General features: G+C 37.6%; 1 protein-coding gene across 3 annotated transcripts in view; it reads right to left on the minus strand.

Moving 5' to 3' along the window:
* LOC135708797 (neuropeptide SIFamide receptor-like) overlaps window positions 1-14331 on the minus strand; it is a 147716-nt gene that overhangs the window by 65985 nt on the left and 67400 nt on the right. The window lies entirely within an intron of this gene.

Consider the following 14331-nt stretch of genomic DNA (forward strand, 5'->3'; position numbering starts at 1 on the left):
TTCATTTGCCTCTAACTTTTTCCATCAACAGAATTCCGTTAAATGATGTATGAAACTTTTGTAGGTTTTGATATTTACTACAACTTTTGTCGATAACTCAAATCTGTACCTCTTATTCATGACGAACTAGAATGGGCAGAACTTGTTACTATTTTCCAGTGAATGCAATTTACATTCGCTGAAAAACATAGGTAAGTTCTGTTCGCCCCGGTTCTTCATATATAAGATATACAGTTTTGAGTTATTAAAAAAGGTTGTAGCTAATATTAAAACCAGTCTTGGAATTGCTCATTACTGCTAAAATGCTATTTTTCGGTATTATGAAACAATGGGATACTATAATGATAATTTTTATTTGTAAGATATAAGAAGAGGTGGTAAAGTTTGTATATGACACATAAAATTTGTCAATTTTGCTTTCAGAAGGTCACAACTAGCGATTAGCTGTAACGATGAGCAACGCGATGAGCGAGTAATCAGCGATCATAAAATCGCTAGTTGTGACCTTCTGAAAGCAAAATGGACAAATTTTATATGTCATATACATACTTTACCACCTCTTCTTGCATCTTTACATATACAAATTATCATTATAGTATCCCATTGTTTCATAATACCGAAAAATAGCATTTTAGCTGTAATGAGCAATTGCAAGCCTGATTAAAACCTACAAAAGCTTCATACATCATTTCATGGATTTCTGTTGATGAAAAAAGTTAGAGGCAAATGAATGTAAATGAATGCACGAAATGAATGTAAATGATTTGCCATGCATGCTCATTGATCGCAAACTGATATCAAATTCTGATTTTAATTTGATGTTGAGAGCAAAACTTGTTTTCATTTTGCTTTAATTTTGATGCTGGACTTTGCTCGGGTATGTTACTCCTTATTTAAATTTAAAGCGTTTGCAGCTTAGTGCACAATCCAGCATAATTCTAGAAGCTTTCACTTGGAAGTTGATTAATTTATGCGTGTTATGAATAAGTTTTGCTGGGTGGACACAGTATTCTTTTCCATGATCAGGTGATGATGGCACTTTGGCAATGTAGTGGCGATTAATAAATAATTATTCATGTTGCAAGTATCCCAAGTAATATATCTTGACGGATTTATAGCATCAAATAAACAGCGCCGTGGTGTGTGAAGCACAATCTCAATTTGGCTCTAGAAATAAAAAAAAAACTCATCCAGCGTCGCATGATTCCTGGAAAATCGCCTAGGCATAAGATATTATGAGACCAACAACACCGATAAAGAGTAGGCATCAAACATAATATGACACAAGAAAGGATAGTCGTCCCGAAAGCGGAAACCCTACTCGATGGAAATCAAATATTCTGCCTCCTTCACAGAATATCCTTTGCAGCATACATTAGTAAGTCTACGCGATTTGTTTTTTTATGAAGCATCCCAAGTCGCAATACCATCGTAAACTGTATAAACCAATGCGATGCCGTTTACCAAATTTTCTTACTTCTTGGATTCATTTCTGGAACTGGGCGGTGGATGAAAGATGTGGGTGGCATATCGAGCGGCAGTACCGGATAGAAGGATGTGGAGAAAGCCGATAAAAACTAGCTTTTACGTGGCTTAGCTAGATTGAGTTCGGCGAGGGTGAATTGTTGTTGATGAGTGGTGTGAATTTATGTTATCGTTATGCTTCGAAGATTCTTAGTGAAGGGACACTAGCTTTGTTTAATGAAAGGTCGAAACAGATCTTACTTTTTGTTTGGCAGTTCATTGCAAATGGTTGAAAATTGCAAATCGGATCAAACGTCATTTATTTTTGACAGAAAATCCCGAGTAAGTCCGGGCAAAACTTCGAGCGAGTGCAAGCTGCATCATGAAACACAGCTAATTAAACCGCTAGAAATGTTTATATTTTTCTAAATCTAACGCTAGCACTATCTAATCCGATAAAGATCATTCATCAGAAGACATGCTGAATGTTCAGCCATACATAACAAGAAGCACCCTTTTCAAAGGAAAAGTTTTCACTTGAGAATGCTGTCATTTCGATTTGCACATCGCACAATAATTTATTAGCATCTAGTGTCTGATGGTGAGCAGTTCCACGCCAAATGACGAATCGATCTGATGTGACCATCTCCGCTTTGCATGAACCTATGTTTAATTGTTTGTTATGGGCAATCAATAGTCGCTCACATTGGAGCTAAAATTCAGCCATTTTGAATCTCGCAAAATACTTCAAATCGATATTTAAAAAAAATCACATCTCGAAATCTTGTACACCACATATCATATTATTAAACGGATTCACACGATGGCCTTCAAGCCTAAAAGTAAATGCTCCCTTGTCTTCCCTTGATGGATGATTCCCTCAGGCCGCTGGCCTTGAACGCCAAGGAGGGCCCCTTCTCAGCTCGGAGAAGGTGGCCAAACAACGGTCAGCCGATTGTGCCAAAGAAGCAAAACGCCTGCCAGTCAAACGACCCAGCAAGGAGGCGACCCAACACTGATAGATTGGCGCAGGAAGGAGCTGAACGTCTGGTGTCGGATTATTTCTCGGATAATTCGACGTGCAAAAACAACCAATTTCGAAAGTTCCGGATGAGTCGAGAGCTATTCTTGCGCATCGTGGCTAATGTTCAAGCTGCCAATGTGTACTTAGTCCAATCAGCGACCGCAACTGGGAAGCTTGGTCTAACCACTCTCCAGAAATGCACAGCACCAATTCGCCAGTTGACCAACGGAACGCCCGCAGACGCAATTGATGAATATGATCTTTAGCAAAACATTAACATTAACACTCTCAGCAGTTTCAAGAAATTCCAAAAAACTTCCAAGAAGTTCCAAGAACTTCTAAAAAGATCCAAAAACATTCAATAAATTCCAAAAGCTTTCAACAACTTCCAAGAAGTTCCATGAACTGAAGTTCCCTTAAGTTCCCTGGAAATAGGTTTAAAATAACTTAAACTAAACTTTATCCTAAGGTTTACAAACAAATATTTACCATATCTTTAACTTAACTTTAACATAACTTTAACTTAACATTCACTTAACTTTAACTAAACGTTGACTAAATTTTTGCTTAAACTGATTTTATCTTTAACTAATTAACTTAGCTGTAACTTTAATTAAACGAAACCTTAACTAAACGTTAGCAAAAATTTAACTTAAGGGGTGATGATGATTTTGTGACAAGCAATGCATTAGGTATAGGAAAAACGTCACGAAAGAAAGGGGGGGTTAATTTTTTCTCGTTACATAATAAATGAATCGCCTCTAATTTTGACTTAGTTTTAACTTAACACACTCTAAGAAGTGTCACGTTTCAAAAAGTTCCAAGAACATCCAAAAATTTAAAAAAAATCCAAGAAAATGTATGAACCTCCAAGAGGTGTCCTTGAAGTTCTCTGAAAATAACTTTAACTTAACTTTAACATATCTTTTACTTAAGTTTAACGGAACTTTATCTTATTAACTCAATAAAACTTGAAATGTAACTTATCTTCAAAACAATTTTAATTTAATTTTATTATTACTTTAACATATTGTTTACTGTAACTAAACTTTAACAATACTTTTTTAGTTAACTTGATTTTATCTGTAATAAAACTGTTGCTTATTTATTATTAAATTTAACTAATTCACTAATTTAACTTAATTTTAACTTAATTATAACTCAACAAAAACTTAACTTTAACTTACCTTTTTCTAAACTTTATCTTATTAACTTAACATAACTTTAAGTTTAACTACCCCGTAACGTGGGTAGATCACCTTTTCGTGGTACGTTACGGGATGTAAGATCTACCACCGATTCCTAGTCCTGACTTCTTCAAACTAGGGGAACAGGTTTTTTTCAGTAATCAAAGGAACACATATTAGTCCTTGTTACTTTTTATGCCTTGGTGATAGTGACAAGACTCGGCTTTGTCCACCGAGGATGATCTTGAAACAAGGAAAAAATGAGTAAGTTAGTCTTCATCTATGTGATTCCTAATCTTCTATTCGATTTTCTCTAGTTTGAAGTGGTTAAGACTAGGGTTCTGATGCATGGTCATTACCGGTGTCATTCCTTAATTTTGTTGCTAAGTAATCCAATTTTGACTGACAAAGGGGCGCGCCTTTGGAGGGTGTTCCAGCATTCCGAAGGGTATAAATAGCGGAACCTTTCAGTTAGAATCGATTCCGTGCGATGAAGGCAAGAATGACAACTGTATCAAAACCGAATACTTCATCATTTCTTAATAGTGATGGAGTAAAACGACATGCACTGAACTAAGGACACGGGATATACTACAATAGATCAAATTACTGGTCGCAGTGGTGTTATGTCCCGAACAGAGGAAAAAAAAAGTTTTACTTAACTTCAACTTAGCTATTACTGATCATAAACACTATTTTAATAAACTTTTATCATAAGTTTTTTTTTTAACTTTAACATATCATTAACTATAACTAAACCTTCACTAAACTTTGATTTTTTTTTATTAAACTTGATTTTAGTTTTAATTAAAATTTAACTTAATGTTTACTAATCTTTTACTTAAATGTAACCTGCTGTTTAGAGATCCGGGATCCATTTTCGGATACGCTGTAGTGACCCAGCTTCGAACTCCCTGTTGGGATCCGGCTTTGGATTCCCTGTTGGGATCCGGTTTCAGATTTCCTGTTGGGATCCGGCTTCAGACTCAGACTATCACTTAACTTTATACTAACTTTACCTTCACTTTAACATATCTTTAACTTAAATGTAACTAAATCTTATATTATCTTATCTTAACCTTCTCTAAACTTTATCAAAGTTTTTACAAATCTTTGACTTTATATAATCTCCATTTATCTTACATCAAACTTCAACGTAACTTTAATTGATTACCTTAACTTTTTCTTAACTCCAGTTCTACCAGTTCTATACTTTTACTGAACTTTAACTTACACCAACTTGCAAACAGTTGAAAAAAGACCTACCTGAGAATTAAAAAAGTCATCCGCATAAAAATAGACAACAACAACAACAAACCGAGCAACAACAGCGAGAATTTGACATTTCGTCAAATAGCAACTTTCTCTAGCACGGCTAATTTTTTTTTGCCGTTTTGTATTCTTCCATAGAAGGTTGTCGAAGGTGTTTTGTTTGATGGCAAAGGATAAACTTGAAGATGGCATCTACTACAAATTTTCAAAGAATTATCCAAAGGTATTTTACCACCGAAACAGTATAATGAGAGAGAGAAGGATTAGTATTTTCCATTTAATTCCACTACTTTAATGGAAAATACTAATCCTTCTCTCTCTCATTATACAGGTATTCCACTAAGACGCCCACATTCATCAGGATTCACCGAAACAGGTCAATTCTTCGATATCTCCATCTGACAAGTTTTTTTTTCTGAACTACACTTCTTTGATTTAGGTAGAGGTTTACAATGCTTGAAAATATTATCCATGATCAAAAATTAATTGCGACTTCCGAATATAAAGAGTGTACTCGAAAAAAGTGAGACACACAAAAATGGTCGCAAAAAGTTCGTTTGGTCGGATTTTCTGCAAACTTTCAGGGAATAGACTGCAAAATTATGGTTAGGTTTCTTCTTCTTTATTGGATCTCCACTACCGAATGCCCCCACCTTACCCTTGACATCACTCTTAAGGTTTTAGACAATGGTGGGGTCGACTTCTTCTGATACTTTTACCCACTGTTTCTTCAAAGCCAGCTCGTTCTCCAACACCTTGGATGTTTTACGAAGTCTGGCCTTCATGATGGCCCAAAGCTTCTCAATCGCGTGAAGTTTCAGTGAGTTCGTGGGTGGGTTGACGTGTTGTGGTACAAAAACAACATTGTTGTCTCTGTACCAGTCTAACACCGGCCGCGCGTAATGACAGGATGCTAAATCCAGACAAAACAGCGTCTCGCTTTCGTGAAGGCGCTTTTGGAGGCACTCGTTCCGGTAGATGATGGTACCCGTCGTGATGTACGGCTGGCTCATCTTGCCGCAACCATAGATGGCCTGCCAAACCAAACACTTTTTGACGAATTTGCCAACCTTCTTCTTCCTTACCTCCTCAGGAACGGCTAACCGTGATGTGGAAACTTAAAACTCCTGCCTCGGCAACTGCTTTGTGCCCGCTTTGATGTGAGTCTCGTCGTCCATCAGGACGCACCTCGGTTTTGTCAGCCACTACCAGAACAGCTTACTGGCGCGGGTTTTGGCCATCGTGTTTTGTTTGTCGTTCCGGACACCGTTTCATGATTTTTTGGACAAACCAGATGGAAATATCCGCCTTCATCGCCGCATCGCGGATCGAAAGATTCGGCCGACGCTTAAGCACTCAACACCTTCCTGGCCTTCACCGGGTGGTTTCGGTTTTCTGCCGCAGCCTGCCCGCCGCTTGGTCGTCTGGGTCTCCTTGTATGACTTCACTAACCCGGGAAATCGTTGAATGATGGACTCCCAGGTGTTTCCCGATCCATCTGTGGGACGCAGTTGGATTTTCCACTACGGCGCACAAGATTTGTTGGCGGTTCTGCTCTTGCTCCAATGCCATCTCGATAACCACTTGACAGATTGAAATGAAATTCTGCCAGCGTAAACATTACACTCCTAGCTAGTTTCAGTCAAAATTTCATCAATTTTTACCCATACGCTAAAAGATATAAACTTATCAATGTGTCTCAGTTTTTTTTTTCGAGTACAGCCTTTTTAGCACTGTACAGCCATTCCATAGCAAAACGATATAGTGGTTCTCAGAATTTCGTAAAAAATTGTAGTTTTGTTCCTTATTGCAAAATATTGCAAAATTTTGTCATTATGGTGACTATTTCCATGTAGGGTGGTCCAACAAATTATTTTTTTTTCAAAAAATCACAGCTTTTGAACACCTGGGCGGATTGCTACGATCAAAAAATTAAATGAAAGGCAATAAAAAATACTTTTTAGAAATTATATAATGATATCAGAAAACGGGGGTTTTGTATTGAAAAACATTGATAGTGTTTTTTATGGGTTTCATGTTTTATAGACAGAGGACGCAACATGGTTTTATATTTTTTCTTACAAATTTAGACCTTTCTACGCCATAAATAAAAAATCAGCGATGTGTTTTTTTTTACGTTTTTGAGCTATATCTTTTTGAACTTATCAAGTTTTGGGTTTCCGCTCAATACTCCTATGCAGTGTTGGCAAAATCATCAATCAAATTATATTTTTCCGCTCTCATACGCTCTCAATATCACGCGTGATATTGGAACCTAATATCATGCTTGATATTGATTTTACAAGCTCCTTTGATACTGCAAGACTTTTCAAAACGTGCAAAAACCAAGCGGAGAGTTGACTAGACACAAAAATGATTCCGTTGCCCATCGTTTTCTTAGAAAGAGAAAGTATAGTTTTGCTATCTCTTTTTACTGTTCACCGATGGCAGACTCGAAGTGACTGCTGCTATGAAAGTTTCGGTTGCGTTCGAGTGTAAAGCAAAAATCATTAAACTCAATCTCACCAATTGATATTTGCAGCTGATGAGGTTTGTTAACTTGATATTCCGAGCTGCGATATCACAGCTTGCAAAATCAACCACAGCTGTATGCTTGTTGATATTTTCTTTGGAGGCGAACCAGCCCAAGGCTGAAAGCCTCCCTAATAAAGATAAATTAATTAATTAATTGTTGATATTTGTCTACGAAAATCAAGCGTGATCTTGGGCATTGGTGATATTTGATTTTTTTTTTTATATTTTTCCAATACTACTCCTATGTGACTAGACTTTTGTATATTTTTTTTTCAAATAGTATCAAATTTCAATCAGGCTAACAAACATACAAGTGTGGAGTGCATTCCTTTTGATTGGAATTAAAGGTAAATTTGGGACTTTAATCTTGATTTTATTTTAAGGTGTGTGATCTTGAAAGTTAGTTAGTCCGATGTATCGAAAAAATAAAAAAAAAATAAATTCTATATAAATTTCTTTTCTTTTTTAACCAAATATTAGAATCTGAACATTCGAAATCCGGTAGGTATCTTAAAAATCCGAAAAAAAAAAAAAATATTATATTAAATTAAATTATAATCTGATTTTTCATGATTTATCTATAAGTGCGATTCAAGATTTTTTGAAGTTTCTTGTCCGCCGTCTTGATGAGTCTCATCGTCGCCCACTGGTCACCATAGCCGGTCGAACTTCAGACGAATCTAGAACCACACTACCGTTACATCGTTACTGGCAACATCGCTCTGATGAGACAATGAAACCCTGCCCCCTTTTCCTATCCTTCGACAATGTACCCCTCTAACCTCGGGTAAGCCGCCAGTATTCGGCCAACTCCTACAAGACATAGAATTGAGTGAATTTTGTTACGAACAAAGAAAAATGAATTATCGACTCCGTAAAGCTAACGCGATTGAGCCTTACAAATAAACAAACAAGATAAAAACAAACAAAGTTTCATGCAAATCGGGGAAGGTCGAATCTGAAATTCAATATTGTTTGTGATATTGGACCTGGAACCGCTATGGTGTGAAAAATTGTCATCTATACTTGTCATGGATGATGTACAGGTGTCATTCGAAGGGATAGCTTCAAATTCGGAATTAGATCCTATTCCGGTCTTAATATGATGATATTGATTTTACCCTCGCATTGTTTTCTTTCTCTTATTATGGCCAATCCTATCACCGGGGGGTCGTTTCATCTTATCCTTACTATTGACAATAGGTACAGCTATTTCCTTTCGGGAACTGAAATTTATCTCCTGTTATGCTACCATTTTTAAACCATTCAGTTTTCGAACACTTACACATAAATTCTACTAAAAAACATCCCCTCCGCACAGGACCTTATCTTCAGGATCGTTTTGCCAAATCTTCACTGCAACCGATTGCCGTTACAAAAATAAACTTTTCGACTTCCGCTTCGCAGTTCTCGTCCTCCTTCTTTCGGCTTGCTATGAAACGCCTTTTCATGTTCCCGAAAGGCGAATCGATCCTAATCCGATTGATCCCTTCCGACGTACACACCATTTGAACTTCTGGATGTTGCTAACTGGCTTAATGCCTCCCTCCTTTGCCTGCGATTCTCCGAGTTGCCTCCTCCCCCGACGTGGACGGAATATAATTCGCTCTCACAATTTTGATTCCTGCTTCGAGATTTGTGTCTATGAAATGGAAAATTTTCACTTCAAGGTTCAAATGTACCTATAAAATTAAATACACTCCGCTCACATCCGCCAACAATCGACTACGTTTTTCCTTTACCCGGCCCTTGGCAACACCCCAGAAAGACAAGGTAAGGCGATACTACTAAGCGAAGCATTTAATCCCACCATAATGTTTTGGGAACCGTACGACGCCATTATCGGCGGAGGCTTTAGCGGGGATTTTCCTTGTCTCGGAAGAAGGACTCGTGTACTTACCCGCAAAGGATGTTGAAAAGGGTTCATTGTTGTCGTTGTCATTCGCTCGCTTCTGGCATAAGTGTAGCAAAGTGTTATTTTTTTTATAAATTTTTATCTCGATATTAGTATTCAACACACATAGGCCAAGTCAAGACACACAGTTTGTCGTAAAACAAACAAACAAAAAACGGAAAGCTTTTCAAAGCAGCCTGCCAACACCTGTAGATGGAGCAAAATGTTGACACCTTATCGCATGAGTTTCTAATCCAGGATTGGGTCTTACGTTTGATTTCGATCTATAGATAGGCAGGGGAGACGAGAACGTTCATCGGTGGGAATTGAGGACACGTGCGAGAGTTGATGATATTAAGTAAGGTGGTAGCTTGATGAAGATTGAGCCTACATTTTGCGTTGATTGGTGGAAATGTAATTAGGACGGTACTGAGTGGCGTAAATGATTGAGGGAAATTTGGGCTCGTCTCTTGACTCCAGGAAGAAGTTAAGAATTGACGAGTGCACGGATGGATTTGAGTTCACTCACTCGACAAAAAGTGACACAACAGCGGGGCCCTGTTTACTAAAAATGAACATATATGTGTTCATTTTTAGTAAACAGGGCCCCGCTGTTGTGTCACTTTTTGTCGAGTGAGTGAACTCAAATCCATCCGTGCACTCGTCAATATGTTATTGCATCAATTTTCAACCAGGTGTTCGCGAATCCCCCACTGAGTGAAAAGCACACAAAACAGAAGCGATGTACACTGTACACAAACATCATCCTCTGATCGAATGAAACCTCAGACCATTCAAAACAAAACACCGAAATCGCTTTTTCGAATGATAGCTGCAACCGGATGACGGTTGTTTTGAAATCAGATGATTTTCCTCTCGAATATAGGATGAAACTTGTTATGAGAAGGGATAGGGCCTTCAGTTGAAATACGTAATGCTCTCTGCAGAATGACTGTCATACTAAATGGAAATGCATATGGTATTGGTTCAGCCCCATAACGCAAATCATTCAAAACGATGATGTAAATAATTCTTTCGAACGTCATTTCCTGATCTGAGCTGACAAACGAGATAGAAGCATATGCATCGCTATCAGAGCTATTACGAAAATAGGTAAAGGATGAAAACCGATGTTTAACTAATTCGTGGTGAAGGAGGTTTTCTCCCGGGACGGGACATGACAATCGAGCTTCTCACTCTTCTTAATGTTTTTGAAGAATGCCCTTCGGAAAGTTGTGCGTGGTGTTTGAAGGAGTTGACCAATGGTGCCAGGAATGTAAAATATTTTTCTATTTTAAATTTGGATTTCATCCGGAGTTTCTACCGCAGTCTAGCAGCTTGAACATCATTTTTGCTCAACACAATAAAAATAAAAATAAACAAACAACAATACTCATCGCTTAAAACCTGGGACGGGACTTGACAATCGGGTAGCGATTTCGAGCCAATTTTCTGTCAATTTCGAGCCAGTTTCTGATTGGTCGATTTGACAGTAGCAATCGTGGAATAAAAAGGATAGAGGGATCGCATCAATCTAGCTGGCAGTGATGCCGGAATCAATGTTGACGTCAATGACGTTGTTATTTGTTTACATTTGAGAAAGGAGAGTTGACAAATTGAGTGCACGGCGTGTTTTAAGCGATGAGTATTGTTGTTTGTTTATTTTTATTTTTATTGTGTTGAGCAAAAATGATGTTCAAGCTGCTAGACTGCGGTAGAAACTCCGGATGAAATCCAAATTTAAAATAGAAAAATATTTTACATTCCTGGCACCATTGGTCAACTCCTTCAAACACCACGCACAACTTTCCGAAGGGCATTCTTCAAAAACATTAAGAAGAGTGAGAAGCTCGATTGTCATGTCCCGTCCCGGCTTAAAACACGCCGTGCACTCAATTTGTCAACTCTCCTTTCTCAAATGTAAACAAATAACAACGTCATTGACGTCAACATTGATTCCGGCATCACTGCCAACCAGATTGATGCGATCCCTCTATCCTTTTTATTCCACGATTGCTACTGTCAAATCGACCAATCAGAAACTGGCTCGAATTTGACAGAAAATTGGCTCGAAATCGCTACCCGATTGTCAAGTCCCGTCCCAGGTTTTCTCCACTACGAAATTTTTTTGTATCCATAATGGAATGGCTTATTATGGCTATTAAGGGTGGAACTATTGATAATCAAATTATAAATCTAATTAAAAGCACTTACATGTCACACTATTCTTAAATGTTTGTCCTCTGAGTGCCGTATGTTTTATAACTAATTTTCAAACGAAAATCATCCTGTATTTGGATGACAGCCATATGGATGTTCATCATCTGACGACGAATTCAACCATAAGAAAATCATCCGAAATTCTAATGCATATTGTTAAAGGGCTCGAGCAATGCAATAATCATTCGAAGTATTGCGGATGTTTTGGTTCAGTGTAGAGCAAGCTTTATCGCACGGTGGGGCAACGTTGAGAATCGATGTGTTATTAAATTACTGATACGGGTTATTATAAAGGATCACATGTACAGTAGACTGATGCAAAATTTGAAATTTTTGGTCCACAATGCTCAAATGGTTTCAAATCATGTCCTGAATAGCCTCTCAAAATTTGATCTCATTTGGAAAGAAATTGACTTGGGACTTGGTACAAATCATTTGAAGTATGCTTGAAAAGTACTATGGGACAACTAAACTTTATGTTCATAGCCTTTTTCCATAATGGTCTGAGAGAAAATTTGATAGTTTTTCTTATGGGAAATTTTATTAGCTACAATTTTGCTGCAGATAATATTTCAGTCAAACGTCAAATTAAATAGTTATTAATTATTAATTTAAATAGTTTGATAATCATAGCATAATCCAGCAGTTGCTTTGTGGGCCACACAGTATTATGCAGTGTGACATAGTAGCCATGATTCTTGTACTCTACACGCTAATTTGAAAGTACACATTAAGGGACAAAAAATAACCATTTTGAAGTAAAGTGGCTCACAAATGTAGCTTTTACTCATTACTTAGTACTAATTATGTAAAATGTAATGAGTAAAAAAATTTACTCATTAATGAGTAACAGATGCTTTTTAATGGACAACATATTTACTCATTAATGAGTAAAGCCACTTGTCTCCATAATGAATATTTTAACCCTTTAATGGGCACTTTCAAGTTCGCGTGTAATTCTCGCACGAGAAACACCAATGTGCTGAGCAGTTGATTGAACATGACATTAAATTATATGCGTCTGCAAAGTTGTAACTAGCTGAGAAAAATTTATGCAAGCTAAATATCAAAACAATTTGTAAATAAATATGATTAAATTACTGGAATATGTGAACAAAAAAAATTGGTTTTCCTATAGTAATTCCCTTATATAAGGCTTGTACTCGAAAAAAAATCCACCATTTTTATCCGTGTGTAACTTTTTGATGAATTGATGAAAATCTGGGTATAACTAGTTTGGAGTGAATTGTTCACATGTGCAAAATTTCATAACAATCGGTTCAGTGGTTATTGAGATGTCATCGAAACAAGAAGAAAATCGCCGGAGAATTTTGCGTGCCGTCATGGAAAATCCGACTGCGACCATGAGATGGATCGGAAGACAACTGGGAATCACCCATACAACTCAACTCTCGGGTGGTAAAATCGTTTAAGGAGTCCCAGACGACCGAGCGGCGGGCTGGAAGTGTAAGAAAATCGAAAACAGCTGACCCTGTTGTGGTATACATAGTTGGCGTGTAATAATAATAATAATAATAATAATGATAATGAAAGATTACAATTAACATTTGTATATATAATACAATAAAGAGTAAAGTTTGGCCCCTCAAGTTTTGATATACTCAATTTGAGTTGGATTCAGTTAGCGTGTACCGTTGATTCGATGGTCTAATACCCCGGACAGACTATGACTTATATCATGTAATATAGGCTGTCTTGCAATGAGCACTCATGCATCTAGTTTTCACTGGAAATCCTATGTATGAGTGCTCATTGCAAGACAGTCTATATTACATGATATAAGCCATAGTCTGTCCAGGGTATAAGGCTCTGAACCATTTGGTGGATTATTTTAACTTTTGGTTAAAATTTGACAGATGGAAAGTTATCGATTAACCCTGCTATCCGAGCGTGGTTACTTCTGACAGACAAGAAGTTAAATTTTGACAACTGTGGCTCGAAAACCGATCGATCAACAGCACGGGGATTTTCGAACATAGAAAATAACTTTCGAAATGTCACTTTTAACCACGAGTTAAATTTAACTCGGCAAATGGTTCACAGCCTAAATAAACCCACACATATGCATGCGTGAACGAAACGAATTGAGCCTTGTGTGCATCGCTTGGCATGATCGAATCAGTCATTTAACTAATGTTGTAGCGCACGGATGTGCACCTCACTGGTCTTTGTTAAGACACATGGCTGAGGCTTGAAACCTCGGCCAGGTCACGACAATGGCGCAGTCGGTAGCTGTTTTTTAAATTTAAATTCAAGTGAAATGATAGCGACAGTAGTGTTGTAGTGTCATGTAGGTATTTATTTTTACAGTAAGGAGGAGCGAAGATATATGTACAAACAAAAGAGAGCGAAACCTCTCCAACGCAAGGGCAGAAAAAAAAATACCCTCGGTAGGCTCCCTGACGGAAATGGGCAGTGGAGTAGGCCGAAGGGGGCAAAAGAAAACAAGACAAAATAATCAGAAAAAAAACCAACAAAACCTTTCCGACGCGAGTGCGGAGGAGAAAAAAATACTCTCGGTAGGCTCCCTGACGGAAATGGGCAGTGGAGTAGGCCGAGGGGGCAAACCAAAAGGAAATTGAAAAAATAAATAAAGTCTCCGACGGAAGGGCGGAAGACGTGAAAATACTCTCGGTAGGCTCCCTGACGGAAATGGGCAGTGAAGTAGGCCGAGGGGGCAAAAAAAAATTGAAATCGAAAAAAAAAAGTCTCCG

This window comes from Ochlerotatus camptorhynchus, unplaced genomic scaffold (assembly GCF_037179485.1).
Source record: "Ochlerotatus camptorhynchus isolate MF236.1 unplaced genomic scaffold, CSIRO-AGI_Acam_v1.1 ptg000335l, whole genome shotgun sequence".
NCBI lineage: Eukaryota > Metazoa > Arthropoda > Insecta > Diptera > Culicidae > Ochlerotatus > Ochlerotatus camptorhynchus.